Here is a 19,415-nt window from a genome sequence, read left to right on the forward strand (position 1 = left end):
GATTTAGTCAGACGATCTACAATTATCCATATCGAATCATATCCTCACGTGGTAAGAGGCAACCCAGTTACAAAATTCATAGTGATCATTTCCTACTTCCATTCTGGGATAGGGAGCTCTTGCAGCTTCCCTGATGGCCTCTGGTGTTCAAACTTCACCTTCTGACAAGTCAAGCACTTGAACACAAAGTCTGCTATGTCTCTCTTCATGCCATTCCACCAGTAGCTATCTTTCACATCATGGTACTGTTAGTAGTATGCCCTAGAGCATATCATTTAGTATGTATCTTGTACATATTTTTATTAATAAAAGACATTTCCACTTTTCCGTTTACATAATATATTTATGTGTAATAGAAAAGGTCCATTGATATTTTGTTAGAAATATTATTCTTAAGTTGTTAAGAATATGAGTGACAATATTTCTAGCACGAAGTATCATAAATAGGTTCACAATCGAGGATACTTCATAATAAGGACATGACTTATCCAGAAAGATTGTATTCGTGTTTGTTCCCAAGTTATTTATACGAGATATAAATAAGATGGAATGGTGAGTCTCATGCCATATAACAAACATGATAGGCACTTATAAATGATAAGTAGGCCGAACCAGTGACACTTATGACAAGCACATGGAGTTTACTCTTGTCAATGTTTTGTCATAAATCATATCGGTGCATATAATCTTTAGACCAGAGATAGCACAGTTATCTTATATATAGGTAGTTTGAGTTTGATACTGCTTTCATACTTGTACTGTGTATGGGTATATGGGCATGTGTTGGCTCCTACTAGTTATATATGGAGGTAGGTGTTGATCAAGATGGAATCTGTTGCTCTAAGTAAATAGAGATAAAATCCTATGTTCATTTAATTGTTCTTGATGTTTCAAGTTCCTGGCCAGGACAGATAAATTTATTCGGAAAAGAGTTTATGATGAGAAAATCTTTTTAATCAAGAACTGGAATTAAAAGAGAACATAATATTCATAGCAAATGGAGTTTGACATAAACCATGACTCCAGCTTGAGTTGGAATTTTGTAACAGAGATATTCTAGTGCATGATAACATATGATTATAGGTTCATTTAAGGTAAACCTTATTACTAATTGGGTGGCCATGGCATGCTATGCTAGGTATTAACCATGGTCTATGAGGTTCATAAAATGATTTAGAGAAATCATTTATGGTAAGAAAGAGTTCTGATGATATTAAGAGTTGATATCATGTCTCATTGCCAATTAGTGATGAGCCTAGTAAGTCACACACATACACCAGTTATCACCTAATTAAATATGATTTAATTAATTAATTAAAGAGTTTAGTTGATTAATTAAATAGGTTTGGTTTGCAATTAGTTTGCAAAGTCCCTAGCATGACTTGAAATCAAATCTAGATTATTGGATGTATAATATAAGTTAAATTTATATTTAAAGTGTTTAAATATGAATTTAATTAATGAGAAATTAATTAATAGAGATTAATTAATTAATTTATATTTGATATAAATTAATTAGAAGAAGAAAAATAATTATTTTGGATTGAGAACTCAAAATTAAGACACAGGGATATTTTAGTCATTTCACAGTGTGACACGTGGCACCATGAGATGGTGACACATGGGATTACACATAAGCTTGCCAAATATTTTTTTTAATCATGTAAGATGATTAAAATCAAGATTACATATAGGTTTGACACTTAGCACAATGTGATTGGGTCACTTAAACCTAGAGCTAATCAAAGGGTGACATGTGGTGAGGGTTTAATGTGTTAACCTAGCTATTTAAGTGTTGTTATGAGAAAATAAAATACAACCAGCAGCCACACTCCTTGGTCACGCCATTTTGCAGCCCTCCCTCTATTCTTCTTCATCTCTCATCAATTCAAAGAGATTAGCCATCAATCTCTTGAATTAAGAACACTAGAAATTGTTTCTAGTGTCCTGTTTACATCTTTAATCTCTTAAAAGGCAGAACTTGAATTTCTAATTAATAGAAAAAGCTTTAGAAGCTGTTCAATGGCTGCCATAGGTGTTCTTGCTGTGGACAAGCTAGAGAGACAACATCTGGTGTCCTGAAGACGAATCTCAAAGGCGCAGACACGCTGCAGTGCATCAAGAGATTAGTGTAATCGTTCTTGATCTAATCTAGGATTCTAAAATTAATTTGATTAATTTTAAAATCTTAAATGGCAAATACAGATCCAAAAACATATTAAAAGAGTTTTAATATGTTTTTTATCATTGAAATCAAATAGATAAAAATAAATCTTGCATGATGCATGTGACCCTAGGTGAAAATTTTTGAATTCAATGGTATAAACTTGTGTTTTTCACGCTTTCGTTCCTTCAATTGGTATCAGAGCCACTATATTTGCCATTTAGATTGTTTATTATATGATTTAATTGTGTGATTTGATCATGAGATAATTGATCCATTGCTGGTTGGATCAAGAGGTGTGGCGGCATGCTTGATAAACTCCAACATGGTGCGCATGGCTTTGGAAGATCATGGTGTGCATGGTTGTTATTAAATTCTGCAATTGTTGCATGATGAAAGGTTCATCATATGACTAATTAAAATGTTTAATTAGGATTTTTAATCACACAATTAAATTATGATTCAAATAAAAAATTTTAAAAATTGTTTGAATGTGATTCAAATCTGAATTTTAAAAGTTGTTTGAATGTGATTCAAATCTGAATTTTTAAAGTTGTTTGAATCATATTTAAATCTGATTTTTTAAAATTGATTGAATGTAACACCCCTAAGTTCAGTAGTGCGTTCTACTGCTCCGGTGACCAGTGTTGTCCGGACAGCTAGAATGCCTAGAACTACACTTCGATATGTGTGAGGAGACATAAAATAATGAAATACAAGAAAAGAAAATACAAGAAAAATAAAGGAAAAATAATAGCAAAGAAATGTAACCAAGTTAAGCGAGCCGGGAACCCTAGCGATGGGGGACCGCACCGGGAAGTCACGGCGTGGACCGTTTACTAGCTCTGATCATGGGAACCCTGGAAAACATTTTTAGGACTTAAATAGACCCTTATTGAAGAATAAATATCATTAGAAAGATCAAAGAAAAATTAAATAATTAGTACAAAGAAAAGTGAGAAATCGAAAAACGGACAAAACCCGGTGATACCAAAAAATCGGGAATGCAACCCGAACAGGGGCATTATGGTCATTTGACTTCCCGAATTGTCTTTTGACCTAAATGTCCATTAAAAATAAATAATATTACACTTAGAAAATAAAATGAAAAATTAATTTGGTGGTACTTAAAGAAAATAGCAAAAACTATGGGTTTAATGTGGAATAAATGAAAATTAAACATATAAAATCAATTTCTTATGTGAGTGGACCACTAAGGGATTATAATATTCACTAATGGGCAGATTTAAACCCACAAAATACTTCATCATCTTCATTTCTTCTCCCATGCCGAAGTGAACTCCATTAAAGACTCCATAGCCAAAATTTGAGAAAGCTCCATTAACTCCTTTATTTCACCTCTAATCACTTAGGTTTCTTCATTAAGTTTTATCCCCACATCACAAGGAAGAGTTTGATACCAATTTTAAGAAGTTTAATCAAGGTTTGGCAAGTTTCAACCATAAGGTAAGTTAGTATTTTTGAAGATAGCTTTGTTAAGTTTTGTGTGCATGTTATGGGTGTTGGATTTGTGAAGAAAATTTTTGAGTTTGAAGAGTTATTGTTGTGTTCATTTTGGACAGCCATGGAGTCATGTATTTGATGAAATAATTGTGCATATATTTGATGAGAAATGATGTTGATCATGATGATTTAATAACCTAGTGAATTACTTCATATTTATATGGTGATTTTTGGCACTTGGATGAGAATTGATGAATTGTAGGGCAATTTGGTGTTGAAGAAGATTTTTGGCAGCTTGGAGACACTTGAATAAATGTATGTATTCATGGAAGTGTTGGCAGAATATTGACATAGAAGGATTGATGGATATGTATATGAACTTGTTGTGTAAAGAGTATGTAAAAACTAGTAATGTTATGTGTATGTGTAATGGTATTTGAACTTTGGGAATTAGAGTTATATTTGGTATGTTGAGGATAATTGTAATCTGCCCAAAGTGATGTTAATGTAAAGTAATATATAGTTGTGGTAATGTACCAAAACAGATTTGGTAGGGAAGTAAACATATTGCAAGGTAAATGTGTGTAATTGATGTGTGTTAAGCAAAGTAACCAAGGGCAGTGTACATTTTAGCCAATAAGTTTAAATGTGTAACCTCAATTGGTATGAGACCAATTGGAGGTGAAACTATGCACAAAATGTGCCAACTTACATTGAGAAAATATACCAAAATTCTGCTTGCAAGGTGACCTAAGAAAATGACCAATTCGGATTAGGTGCAATTAGGACCTGAAAAATGACCAATTGGGCAGCAGTGAGTGTTTAGGCCATAACTCACTCAAAACAGGTCCAATTGACCTGAAATTTTAACCATGAATAGTTAAGACCCATACCTACAAGTCTTATGAAGACACCAAAACCCAGAAATGACCAGAAGCAAGTCAAAAAGCTTGCACCAGTTCGGGTCCAAAAACTGGCCGAACCAAAGTTGACCAAATTGACCTAAAATTGACATAATTTGATGCCATTTGACCAGTAATAGTATAATGACCATAACTTGGTCTACTTAACTCGGATTGACCTGAATTTTGCCCCGGGCGCAATAAGACATAGATCTACAAGTTTGTAGTTTTGACTGAAACCCGAAAACCGAGAGAACTAGGTCGTCCGGCTAGGTCAAACTAGTATCCCGAAATCCAGCAATTTGCAATGAAATGCAAGAAAACGCAATATACATAGAATTGAGTTTGGTAACACGTACCAACCCTAAAACCCTATCGAATGTGACATATAAAGGACACTAAAACCTAATTTACCTAGAAAACATCGAGGGTCGGTATATTAGGTGATTAAGCAAATAAAGGTATTCAGTGAATTGTTTATCGAACATTATTGTTAGAGACAATTTAATTTAGTACTGAAACACTTCAAATTGTGTTTCTCAGTTACCAAAGACTCAGGAAAAGGGAAGGAAACACTGAGTTCAGACCAGGAGACTGTTGTCAGAGGTTTGTGCACAACTAGTTTTTAACTGATTTTGTTTTGAATATTTCATATGATTAAATGACATATTTTTCTTATGTATTATGTTTAACAAGCATTGGATTTAATTCAATGATTATTGAAAATAGTTATAGTATGTATGAATTCAGTTTTGTGAAATGGTATTTCCACAAGTATTAAGCATTGTTATGGATTGAACAAATTATGTTTTGGAAAATTGTGATAGAACATGTTTTGAATTGTGAAGGTAATTTTCATGGAAAAATGCAAATTTATGATTTGAATTGTGATGAGCATAAAAATTATTGGATATTAGAATTGACTTTGAATCGAATTATATTGTGATTTATGCTCACTAAAATGATTGTGATATTGTTTTATATCTCACTATAGATGCTTGACTAGGTTATTACCCATCTCTCTCATTTGTTGAGAAGACAATGGAGTTAGTTGTGTTTTGATTACCATGGTACGTGCACAGGCTTAGATTTTCCTCTGATTTGAGGTTAGATCTAAGTTTATTTTATCGTTATGGCCCTTGTGGAAGATTCATTATTGTGATGGTACTGTGCACGATGATTCGACCTCCCCGACCATAGGGAGTTAAAATCTGATTCGACCTCCCCGACCATAGGGAGTTAAAATCTGATTCGACCTCCCCGACCATAGGGAGTTAGAATCACATCAAAGATGGCCCTTTCGGATTAGTCTTGCATAGTTAGTGAGATAAAGAATAATTTTTGAGATACAGAATGGCTTTTGAATGGTAAGAAATTGTGATTTCAATTATGGTTTATGTATAATTGATTTTGTTGAATTACTTAAATGGTTAGTCATGGTTTGATAAATTGAATTTTGTGATAAAAGTCATTTATACAAATGATTTACATTATTGGCAACGAATATTTTGAGTTTTGAAATTTGATGAGTATTCAGATTCCCAATTTATTTACTGTAAATTTTGTCAATGTATATTGTACTATGTTTTAAATTATAGTTGTGCACTACTGAGTTCACCACTCAGCGATAGCTTTGTATCTTTGTCAGTAAGAAGAGCATAGAGCGATAAGTAAATTTCCTTGAAGATATATTCAGATCACTCGGGTATATCATAGGTATACCCATGTACATAGGTTTTGATGTATGCATGTAATAATATGTATGTAAATTATTTGAGCAGTTGTATAGAAACTCTTGTAAAATATTTTGGTATGTAATTAAATGTAAATTATTGTAAATGTAAATTTGAGATTTCATTTACTTGAATAGTTTTGTATTATATTTCTTGTATCTCAGTCTTTGAAAAATCACTGCGGATTTGAGTTGAGAAAAATGTTGTGTTGAGAAATATGTTGGAGTTGAGATTTGCAAATACATATTGAAGTGCTTTTTACAGGTTTTCTGAAGAACTGTTTTATCCAAAATACAGAGGGCACTCTGCCAAAATTTTTACAGAAATTCCAAATAATTCAAATGTGTCAATTCTATCACTTGATTCAAAAGGTTTTAACACCTGTAAATAGTGCTCACCACTGTAAAAGAAGTAAGAAAAGTTTTGAAAATCCCTTGTAGTGTATTTAATGGGTTATCAGTAGACGGAGTTGGTAATTCATTAGGTATACTACGGGATCATGTTATGCCTTACAGAGGGGTAGGGTGTGACATTGAATAAAATTCAGATCTGATTTTTTAAAAAATGTTTGAATGTGATTCAAATCTGATTTTTTTAAAAATCTTTGAATGTGATTCAAATCTGAATTTTTGAAGTTGTTTGAATGTGATTCAAATCTGAATTTTTAAATTTGTTTGAATGAGATTCAAATCTGAATTTTTAAATTTATTTGAATTATATTCAAATCTGGATTTTTAAGTTGAATATGAGATATTCAATTTAATTTAAGTATGTATGTTTTATTTAATTGTTAAATAGTGATATGCATGATAGATGATCATGGACTATAAAAGACCAATGTGATTGGATTTATTTCTTTTATGTTTCTTTGGGATTGTAAATTAATTAATTTATTTTAATTTATTTTGGGCATGTATTATTATGTTTGTAATAATTTTTGGGTTATAATTTCATTTATTTAAGTTCTTGTAAATTCGCCTTGGTATGCCAAGGATTACTATGTAATATTGGATTGCAAGAAGTTCAAGGAGGTCAAGAGCATTGGTGGGACCAGTGGGAGGAATTCAAGATCAAGTGTTGATTATGTACTCCTTCAGCAACTCTTGTAAAATGAATGAATGAAATGCACCTAGGAATGCCCTGATTCAATTCTTGGTGGCTCAGAATTGAATCCCTTAGAAAGTCCATGATCATACCATATTTACTACTTATCCATGAATGCATGAGATGTATGGAAATGTATGCAATTATATGATATATGCATGCTAAATGGATAATGTGCAAAGTGAGACCTTAATAGTAATTAGAATGACCATAAAATCTTCCAAACAAATGATTAAGTTGGATATGCTATAATTAAAGTAATTATAACATAGGCCCTCCATTGGGGAAATTATTTTTAGAAATTTTAAATAGTTGCATGAGATGCAATTAATTTAAGAGATTTTCTTAAGAATAATTGTTAAGCATGAGATGTTGTAAATATGTAAATGGTTTGATGGCCAATATTAGATGTACCTGAGGACATTAAAATTATTTATATAATTACTGGCTCAATGGGATCAACTTAACTAATGCAAGATAAGTCAATAATGGATGTACCTGAGATTTTGAGCATTAGGGGCTAGGTAAAGGATTGAATCTCACATGAGATGTGATGGGCAAGGAGTTGCTCACTTATAGTTTATTATAATTCCAATAATGGATGTACCTGAGGATGATCAATAGAATTATAAGAATTCAATCACCCACTAGAAATCCATCCAACTAGGATTTCCGTTTTCTACTTTGGAAGTGTAGGATTCGCTAAGTTAGTGGGAGGACCAATTTGATTAAAAGACCATAATCATTTTGGTTAATTACATGATACATTTACTAATTAATCTGGTTATTTTCTGCTGTTAATTTTCTGATAAAAATGAGCACAAAACAACCACCACCATCCAATATCCTTGCAAGCATAATTGATCACAATAGGTTGACAGGACCAAATCTGTCTGATTGGCTAAGAAATTTGAAGCTTGTCCTGAACCTTGAACATATAGGATATGTTCTAGATTCAAATGTTCCTGGTCCCTTACCTCCAGAGGCCACACAAGAGGAACATGATACTTTGGACAAGTGGAAGGAGCATGATATGAGAGCTAAGTGTTACATGCTTGCTTCCATGAGTAATGAGTTCTGAAGCAACATGAGAACATGCAGTGCGAGTGAGATCCTCCTTCACCTACAAGAGTTGTATGGTGAGCACAAAGAGAATGCTAGGTATGAGATATCTAGACAACTATTCCGTATGAGGATGTCCGAGGGATGAGAATGTTGGGGATCATGTCCACAAGATGATTCGGTGATTGAGCGGTTGGAACATCTTGACTTCAACATGGATTTCCAACTACAGACGGATTTTATCCTTGATCCCTTCACGAGTCTTTTGGGAATTTTGTGACAAATTTCCATATGACTAAACAGAATGCACCTTATTTGGTTTACTCAACATGCTGGTTATTGCCCAAAAGAATATGCTGGGCAATAAAGGAAAAGAGGTAGCTTTGTTGCATCTTCTTACTGGAAAGTCCAACAAGAAGAAGGGCAATAAGAAAAAGAAACCTCAGATTCCTGGTCTTTCCAAGAAAATAGCTAAACAGAAAAGGAAGACTAAAGCTGATGGAGGCAAAGGAAAGTGTTTCCACTGCCAACAGGAAAGTGTTTCCATTGCCAGTAAGAAAGTGTTTCCACTGGCCAGAGTATAGCAATCTAAATGAATGCAATGCCATTGTGAAAACCAACTCAATTTCAAAATATATTTGGCACTTAAGGTTATGTCATATTGCAGAAGATAGGATTGCAAAACTAGAGAAAATGGGGATTCTATCCTCATTGGGCTCTGAGCCTACTCCAACTTGTGAATCTTGCCTTCAGGGTAAAATAACTAGATCACCCTTTGTTGGACAAGGGCTAAGAGCTGAAAATATTTTGGAGCTAATACATAGTGATGTATGTGGTCCATTTAAAGAAATGGCTAGAGGGGGTTTTCATTATTTTATTACCTTTACTGATGATAAATCAAGGTTTGGGTATTTGTATTTGATGAAATACAAACATGAATCTTTTGAAAAGTTCAAAGAATTTAAATCTGAAGCAGAAAATCAAACAGGAAAGAATATTAAAGCTCTTCGATCAAATCGTGGAGGTGAATATTTGAGTACTGAATTTGATGAATACTTGAGAGAGCATGGCATTGTTTCTCAGCTGACTCCTCCAGGAACGCCACAGCTGAATGGTGTATCTGAAAGGAAAAATCGTACCCTATTGGATATGGTACGTAGTATGTTGAGCTATACTGATATGCCAATCTTCTTTTGGGGATTTGCATTAGAATCAGCTTTGTATATTCTGAATAGGATTCCATCAAAATCAGTTTCTTCCACACCTTATGAGATATGGCATGGAAGAAAACCAAGTCTTAAGCATGTTAAGATTTGGGATTGTCCAGCTTATATCAAAAAGCTGAACACTGATAAATTGGAGACCAGATCAGAAAAAGGTTGATTTGTTGGATATCCAAAAGATAGTTTTGGATATTATTTTTATTTGCCTACTTCACAAAAGGTTGTGATAAGTAGAGATGCCACATTTCTTGAACAACAGTTTGTTCAAGAAGGAGGCAAAGGAAGGCAAATAGAGTTAGAATTGGAGAATTCTGACCAACCAACAGATCAGATAGATATAGATCCATCTAGTCAACCAATACCCGTTGATGAAACATCTACAGCTGTTCCTCGTAGAACAACCAGGGTATCTCACCCACCAGTGAGATATGGTTTTCTTCATGAAGAAGAACAAGAGTTGTCTACTCATGAAGAAGTAGATCATGGAGATGATCCACTTACCTATGAAGAAGCTATATCAGATATAGACTCTTCAAAATGGATTGATGCTATGAAATCCGAGATTGATTCCATGTATAAGAATCAAGTTTGGGATCTTGTTGACCCACCTGAAAGTATTATACCTATAGGGAACAAATGGGTTTTCAAGAAGAAAATTGGTTCTGATGGAAAGGTAGAGACCTATAAGGCAAGGCTAGTAGCGAAAGGGTTTCGCCAAAGGCAAGGAATCGACTATGAGGAGACTTTCTCGCTTGTTGCCATGCTTAAATCAATTAGGATTTTATTAGCAATAGCTGCATACTATGATTATGAGATTTGGCAGATGGATGTCAAAATAGCTTTTCTCAATGGATACATTGAAGAAAACATTTTCATGGAACAACCTAAGGGATTTGAATCCCAAGATGGTTCCAAGGTATGCAAGCTAAAGCGATCCATTTATGGGTTGAAACAAGCTTCGAGGAGTTGGAACATCCGTTTTGATGAAGCCATTAAATCCTTTGGTTTTATCAAAAATGAGGATGAGCCATGTGTATATAAGAAGGTTAGTGACAGTGCTATCACTTTCCTTGTCTTATATGTGGATGACATATTATTGATGGGTAATGACACAGGTATGTTAACGACTATAAAGGTATGGTTGTCAAATACATTCTCCATGAAAGACTTAGGGGAGGCAGCCTATATTCTTGGAATTCGCATCTATAGAGATAGAGCGAAAAGAATAATTGGTTTATCCCAAAGTCTATACTTGGAAAAGGTGTTAAAGAGGTTTAACATGCTTGATTCCAAGAGAGGATTATTACCAGTGAGACATGGTATCCATCTTTCTAAAGAGATGTCTCCAAAGACACCTGAAGAAAGAGATAAGATGGCCATGATTCCATATGCTTCGGCTATTGAAAGTTTAATGTATGCAATGTTGTGTACTAGGCCGGATATCGCATATGCTGTTAGTTTGACTAGCAGGTATCAATCCAATCCAGGTTTGGAACACTGGATAACTGTCAAGAATATTCTTAAGTACTTGAGAAGAACTAAGGATTTATTCTTGATTTATGGAGGTGGAGACTTGCAATTGGATGGTTATCACGATTACGATTTCCAATCGGATATCGATGATAGAAAGTCTACCTCTGGATATGTGTTCATTTGTAATGGAGGTGCGATCGGTTGGAAGAGTTTCAAGCGAGCACATCGCAGATTCCACTACTGAGGTGAGTATATTGTTGCATCGAGATCCGCAAAGGAGGCTGTTTGGATAAAGAAGTTCGTGACAGAACTTACAGTAGTTCCTTCCATTGAGTCAGCAGTTCCACTACACTATGACAATAATGGAGCAGTCATACAGGCTAAGGAACTAAGGTCTCACCAAAATCCAAACACATAGAAAGGCACTATCACATTATCAGAGATATAGTTGGGCAATGCAATATAGCCATGCAGAAAATAGCATCAGTTGAAAATCCAACTGATCCTTTCACTAAGCCTATGTCACAGACTCAGTTAGACCGACATCTTGAGAAGATAGGTCTAAGATATTATAATGAATGGCTCTAGTGCTAGTGGGAGATTGTTAGTAGTATGCCCTAGAGCATATCATTTAGTATGTATCTTGTACATATTTTTATTAATAAAAGGCATTTCCACTTTTCCGTTTACATAATATATTTATGTGTAATAGAAAAGGTCCATTGATATTTTGTTAGAAATATTATTCTTAAGTTGTTAAGAATATGAGTGACAATATTTCTAGCACGAAGTATCATAAATAGGTTCACAATCGAGGATACTTCATAATAAGGACATGACTTATCCAGAAAGATTGTATTCATGTTTGTTCCCAAGTTATTTATATGAGATATAAATAAGATAGAATGGTGAGTCTCATGCCATATAACAAACATGATAGGCACTTATAAATGATAAGTAGTAGAACGGTGACACTTATGACAAGTACATGGAGTTTACTCTTGTCAATGTTTTGTCATAAATCATATCGGTGCATATAATCTTTAGACCTGAGATAGCACAGTTATCTTGTATATAGGTAGTTTGAGTTTGATACTGCTTTCATACTTGTACTGTGTATGGGTATATGGGCATGTGTTGGCTCCTACTAGTTATATATGGAGGTAGGTGTTGATCAAGATGGAATCTGTTCCTCTAAGTAAATAGAGATAAAATCCTATGTTCATTTAATTATTCTTGATGTTTCAAGTTCATGGCCAGGACAGATAGATTTATTCGGAAAAGAGTTTATGATGAGAAAATCTTTTTAATCAAGAACTGGAATTAAAAGAGAACATAATATTCATAGCAAATGGAGTTTGACATAAACCATGACTCCAGCTTGAGTTGGAATTTTGTAACAGAGAGATTCTAGTGCATGGTAACATATGATTATAGGTTCATTTAAGGTAAACCTTATTACTAATTGGGTGGCCATGGCATGCTATGCTAGGTGTTAACCATGGTCTATGAGGTTCATAAAATGATTTAGAGAAATCATTTATGGTAAGAAAGAGTTCTGATGATATTAAGAGTTGATATCATGTCTCATTGCCAATTAGTGATGAGCCTAGTAAGTCACACACATACACAAGTTATCACCTAATTAAATATGATTTAATTAATTAATTAAAGAGTTTAATTGATTAATTAAATAGGTTTGGTTTGTAATTAGTTTGCAAAGTCCCTAGCATGACTTGAAACCAAATCTAGATTATTGGATGTATAATATAAGTTAAATTTATATTTAAAGTGTTTAAATATGAATTTAATTAATGAGAAATTAATTAATAGAGATTAATTAATTAATTTATATTTGATATAAATTAATTAGAAGAAGAAAAATAATTATTTTGGGTTGAGAACTCAAAATTAAGACACAGGGGCATTTTGGTCATTTCACAGTGTGACACGTGGCACCATGAGATGGTGACACATGGGATTACACATAAGCTTGCCAAATATTTTTTTTAATCATGTAAGATGATTAAAATCAATATTACATATAGGTTTGACACTTGGCACAATGTGATTGGGTCACTTAAACCTAGAGCTAATCAAAGGGTGACATGTAACAAGGGTTTAATGTGTTAACCTAGCTATTTAAGTGTTGTTATGAGAAAATAAAATACAACCAGCAGCCACATTCCTTGGTCACGCCATTTTGCAGCCCTCCCTCTATTCTTCTTCATCTCTCATCAATTCAAAGAGATTAGCCATCAATCTCTTGAATTAAGAACACTAGAAATTGTTTCTAGTGTCCTGTTTACATCTCTAATCTCTTAAAAGGCATAACTTGAATTTCTAATTAATAGAAAAAGCTTTAGAAGCTGTTCAAGGGCTGCCATAGGTGTTCTTGCTGTAGACAAGCTAGAGGGACAACATCTGGTGTCCTGAAGACGAATCTCAAAGGCGCAGACACGCTGCAGTGCATCAAGAGGTTAGTGTAATCGTTCTTGATCTAATCTAGGGTTCTAAAATTAATCTGATTAATTTTAAAATCTTAAATGGCAAATACAGATCCAAAAACATATTAAAAGAGTTTTAATATGTTGTTTATCATTGAAATAAAATAGATAAAAATAAATCTTGCATGATGCATGTGACCCTAGGTGAAAATTTTTGAATTCAATGGTATAAACTTGTGTTTTTCACGCTTCCGTTCCTTCAGGTACATCTTGGTGGAGCCTAGGTGGAGATTGTACAGTGTATAGTGTGCCTCTTGCATGATTTTATTTCTAAGATTGTCCACGTTGGGCACACATATCCTGGAACCTTGCATAAGGGCGCCATCATTGGCAAATCCAAACTCACCACCTTCACCCTGTTGTACTCTTTCTATGATCCTCATCAATTGTTGGTCTCTGTGCTGGAAAACTCTGACTCTTTTTCGCAGGTCTGGCCTCACTGAAAAATGGGCCAACAATACCCCCTCATCTGAAAGATCTAAGATCAGACCTTGATCCATCAACTCATGTATTTCCTGAATCAACGATCTCTTCTCCGTTGATATGTGCGCCAAACTGTCAGAAGATTTTCTACTCAAAGCATTTGCTACTATATTGGCCTTCCCAGGGTGGTACTAGATGGTACAATCATAGTCCTTCAAAAGCTCAATCCATCTCCTCTATCTCAAATTTAAATCCCTCTATTAAAAGATGTACTTTAAACTCTTGTGGTCAGTGTATATCTCGCACTCACCATACAGGTAGTGTCTCCAGATCTTTAGTGTAAATACTACAGCCTCCATTTCCAAATCATGGGTGGGATAGTTCTTCTCATGCCTCTTTAGCTGCCTTAAAGCATAAACCACTACTTTTCTATTATGCATCAAAACACACCCTAAGCCAACTCTAGAGGCATCACAGTACACGGTATATCCTTCACCACTCATCGGTAATGTCGACACAGGGGCGTTGGTTAAACACTCCTTAAGCTTCTGGAAACTCTCCTCACAATCATCTGTCCAAATGAATAGAACATTCTTTCGAGTTACTTAGTTAAGGGAGCTACTATCCTGGAAAAATCCTACACAAAATGCCTATAGTAGCCAGCTAGGCCCAGAAAATTTCGTACCTCAGTGACTATTGTAGGCCTAAGCCAATCAGTTACATCCTCAATTTTCTTGGGATCTACTTAAATGCCTTCACTAGAAACTACGTGTTCCAAGAATGAGATGCTCTCTAGCCAAAATTCACATTTTGAAATTTTGGCATCTAGCTGGTGCTCCCTCAAAGTCTGCAACACCATCCTCAAATGCCACACGTGTTCTTCCTCGATCCGAGAGTATACCAAAATGTCATCTATGAATACGATGACAAAACGGTCTAGGAATGGCTTAAACACCCTATTCATCAAGTCCATGAAGGCCGCTGGTGCATTAGTGAGTCCAAAATACATTACCAAGAACTCATAATGACCATATCTTGTCCTGAATGTTGTCTTGGACACATCCTTATTCCTGATTCTCAACTGATAGTAGCCTGGTCGTAGGTCTATTTTAGAAAAGAATTTAGCCCATTGGAGCTGATCAAACAAATCATCGATTCGAGGAAGTGGATACTTGTTCTTCACAGTTACCTTGTTTAGCTGTCTATATCAATACATAACCTCAAGGACCCATCTTTCGTTCTCACAAATAGAACAGAAGCGCCCCAGGGTGAAGTGCTTGGACGTATGAAACCCTGTCCAAAAGCTCCTGTAGTTGCTCCTTTAGCTCTTTCAATTCTGCTAGTGCCATCCTGTAAGGCGGCATTGATATGGGGTTTGTACCCGGCATAATATCAATGCAAAACTCTATTTCCCTTCTTGGTGGCAACTCTGTAAGCTCCTCAGGGAAGACATCCATAAATTCTCTGACAATAGGAACATTTTTCATGTTAACACCTTCTATAGATGTATCTCTCACCAATGCCAAATACCCTTGACATCCACGCCTCAACATTTTTCTAGCACTAATTGCTGACACCAAGTTATATGGAGCCACGCTCCTATCACCATCAAAGCTAAACTCTTCCACACTAAGTATGTGAAAATACACATTTTTATTCCTGCAATCTCTTTCAGGAACATGTATAAACACGGTAAGACATAATTGCTAAGGATATAATCTTGCAAATTAAAATTGTTATAAATAATTTATTTCAGATTAATATTTAATTAAATAAATCATATTTTAATTTGTTATTAATTTAATTATTATTATAATGTTTGAGGAATTAATACAAAATTATAAATAAAAAAGTTTAATTACGAATATATATAATGAGTGCACACAACGTACAATCCACATTCTATAAAACTACTATATAATAAATTTATTAATTATAACAATTAATTTTTCTAATATTTCAAAACAATAATAATAAAAATAAATTGACAAATTTCTTTGAATGCACAATTCAATAAAAACAAATAGAATGAGAATATATATATATATATATATATATATATATATATATATATATATATATATATATATATATATATATATAATAAATTGTTAAGATGGTCATGATGTAAAATTTATCATTTTGATTGTCGACAATTATTATTTCATATAAAAATTATTTTAAACAAATTATGCCATAAAATAATTTTAATTTTAAAAAATCATGTAACGTTGATGATAAGACAATTCGTCAATATAATAGATATTTTGGCAGAGTTAAGGTTTATTTGGATGACGATGAGAGCAAGATAAAATAAAAATAAAAAGAGATAAATAATTATTTTAGAAAAGAGATGAGTTATAAAAATAATGGATTACCGTTACAATCGATGGATTACCCCTGTTTGCATCGAGTACGCAAGTCCGTTTCATGGTAATGGATTACCATCACGATCAATGGTGTACGCAGTAGTCATGGTCCCTGATATGATCATGGCCGGGGACCAATCTTGGTGGGCTCCTTTCAGAAGAGCTGCAATACCTGACACTTGTGGACAAGGTATTGAGGTTTCAGAAATTGTGTTCAATTCAGAGGGGCGCCAATCCTCGGATAATCCAGTAGGAGATGTTTGATTGGACCAGGCCGCTAGTATGCCGAAACCTGATGTGATGGTGCAATCGCATCAGGTTTCATAGCATGCAAAGACTGCGTGTTGGGCCGACGAGATGAGAAAGTAGCAAGCAAAGGTGCTGGTTTGACCCCAACCTGGGTCCCACGAAACCCCATGGCACCCCGTGGATTCGGAGTCGAGGAAACATAATCAAGAAATACTTGACGGGCTGCTTCGTTGATAGCCAATCCAGGAATCAAATAAGAATCAGAAACCAAAAAACCTACCATAAGGTGCCACGTTTGCAATGATAACACCGACCCCACCAGTTTCCTTAGCAACCATTCCCTTCAAAGGACGGTATACTCCATGACCACGATCACCGCCACGATCTTTCCACGCACCAGTTCTTTCTTCAAAGAACCAGGCGCACAATAAGGAGAAGAATCAAAAGATGCATTTCCAGCATAAATCAACGGATAATACTAAGAAGAGTTATTGCCCTGGAAGAGATAATCCATTGATAACACCACCAGTTTCAAGCAATAAACAAGCAGGAAACCTTCTATCGATGGTACCAGCACCAACGGTGATGAGCCATGGTGATATGTTAGTGATAGTACCATAGGACGGACCAGAAATGCCTCCTCCTGCCGATAAAATTATCCCGTTCTCCATTGCCCCAAGGATCCAATCCCGATGGGGTCCTCGTACAAAGGAATGGCGCTCCTTGGACCTAAAGATGTGGAGATCACGTCGACCCCGTCTTCAATGGCCTTGTCAAAGCGCGCAAGAATGTCTGCGCTACAGCATCCTTGCTCAGAACACGCTGCATACACTGCAAGTCTTGCCTTGGGTGCAATGCCCACAGCAGTACCTCTTGCATAACCAAGAAATGAGGCGTTTCTGACGGCTCGATCAGCGGCGGTGGAAGACGCGTGTGAGCCGTGGGCATTGAAGTCTCTGGCGGCCTTAATAACTGTGCCATTTCTGGTAATGTAACAGGCACCAATAAGCTTTTTGTAGCATAAGGTTCCGGGAAACCTCGCTCCTCCTTGGCATTCTCCTTTCCACCGTTTAGGAGGCCTTTGTCGTTGAAACTCTGTCGTTGCGGACATATACCAGTGTCAGGCATTCCGACGATGACATTGGCACCATATTCTGAAAAGTTACAAAGGCTGTTTGAGCCACTGGTTCGGAGCCCAAGAAACTGAGGTGACCGGGTAGTTTGAAGTTGGAAAGCATGGTCAGGAAACATCGCAATAATTTCAGAACGTTCTTCAAGTTCTTGTGCTTGCTGAGGAGTTAACCTGACAGACAAGCCTTGAAAGACAGTCTTGTAAACATGGAGAATTTCGTTATTGACGTGAGTTGAGGCTTACAAGTAGGAATTGAGCTCTTCGAGTATAGAGCTATACCATTGCTCTTCCTCAAAGTAGTGAGATGGTTTCAGTTTGTTTTCAACGCGAACAATGAAGGTTTGGATAGCACCAATTTCAGAAACAGCCATAGAGGTGACCAAAAATGTAATGAAAACGGGAGACCAGAAATGACCATTGGAAAAGAAATCAAGAACATGGAAGAGAAATTGGATGATTAATTTCCAAGAGAAGGTGTGTATTTATAATGGAGAATTCACGTGAAAAGAATCAAAGAAAATACAAAATATAGTAAATTGAAGCTGCAGGGAGGTCGAACCCACCTGCGTGAACTCATTTGTGGAAATAAGAGAGAAGTGGAAGCAAAGAGAGGGAGCCTGACTTGACAAACATAACACTGGCGATAACTTTCTTAGCTATAATGTAGGTGGATCAACTCATTGATACGAGGGTTTAAGCCAATTTTTGTTTTAATTACTCTGTTATATGTACATATATATAGATGGAGTGAGAACCTCCAAGCCTTCTCATGCATATATCAGCAATAATGGAAAAGAGTCTTTTAAAGGTAGGAATAGGAACACAATATATGTCAATCGCAACTGGGTGGTGCCTGAAATTGGAACTCTACATCTACATAGACTAGAGTATGGAGGGATGTATGCTGTAAGCTACTTGCTTCATACACTGTATGCTGATATATATACATGTGCTTGCTTGCCTTTCTTTCTTTGATCATGATGCCATGGAAATTCTATATAATTCTTCCTGGCGATATAGAATCTTCTATATAGAGAGAGACCTCGATCGTGAGTCATGCCTTGCCTTTTTTTTTTATTCGTTTCTATGGATCCCATCGATGTTAATGATTAAGCCAAAGTTCAATTGTCATAGTCAGTGCATCATGCATTTCTTCAACAGGCCTAATTAATTAATTGTTTAAAAACCTTGGAACAGTGCGATACATAGGGAAATGTGGTAAGATGAAATAGCTTTTGAGAGGATGATATGTATATAGCCAAGTATCTTTCCAGTTTCCTATACAAAATAATGGTGGAGAATGACTTTGCATCCTATATATTGCTTGATAATAGACATGGGTTTACCATTCGGGAATATGAATATCAAGGTAGCTTGCTGCTTCCCTGATTATCTCAGAGTCTTTTTCCAGTGATATTTGTCAGTACCCCAATTTAATTTGCAGTTGAGAGTTGAGACTCTTATTATAGGGTAATGTATATTCCAAATATTTAACGTACGTACATGCAATATGATCACTCTTCTCATCAAATTAATTCAAGACATTATAATTATACACAGGATCTTCATTAAGTGCACCAAATGAATTAATGGATGTAGCAAAATAATGG

General features: G+C 35.2%; 1 pseudogene; it reads right to left on the bottom strand.

The window, feature by feature from the left end:
• Positions 1-16,330: 16,330 nt before the first annotated feature.
• Positions 16,331-18,176, bottom strand: LOC110646806 (subtilisin-like protease SBT1.6; annotated as a pseudogene).
• Positions 18,177-19,415: the final 1,239 nt, after the last annotated feature.

The sequence above is a fragment of the Hevea brasiliensis genome, chromosome 9, assembly GCF_030052815.1.
Source record: "Hevea brasiliensis isolate MT/VB/25A 57/8 chromosome 9, ASM3005281v1, whole genome shotgun sequence".
NCBI lineage: Eukaryota > Viridiplantae > Streptophyta > Magnoliopsida > Malpighiales > Euphorbiaceae > Hevea > Hevea brasiliensis.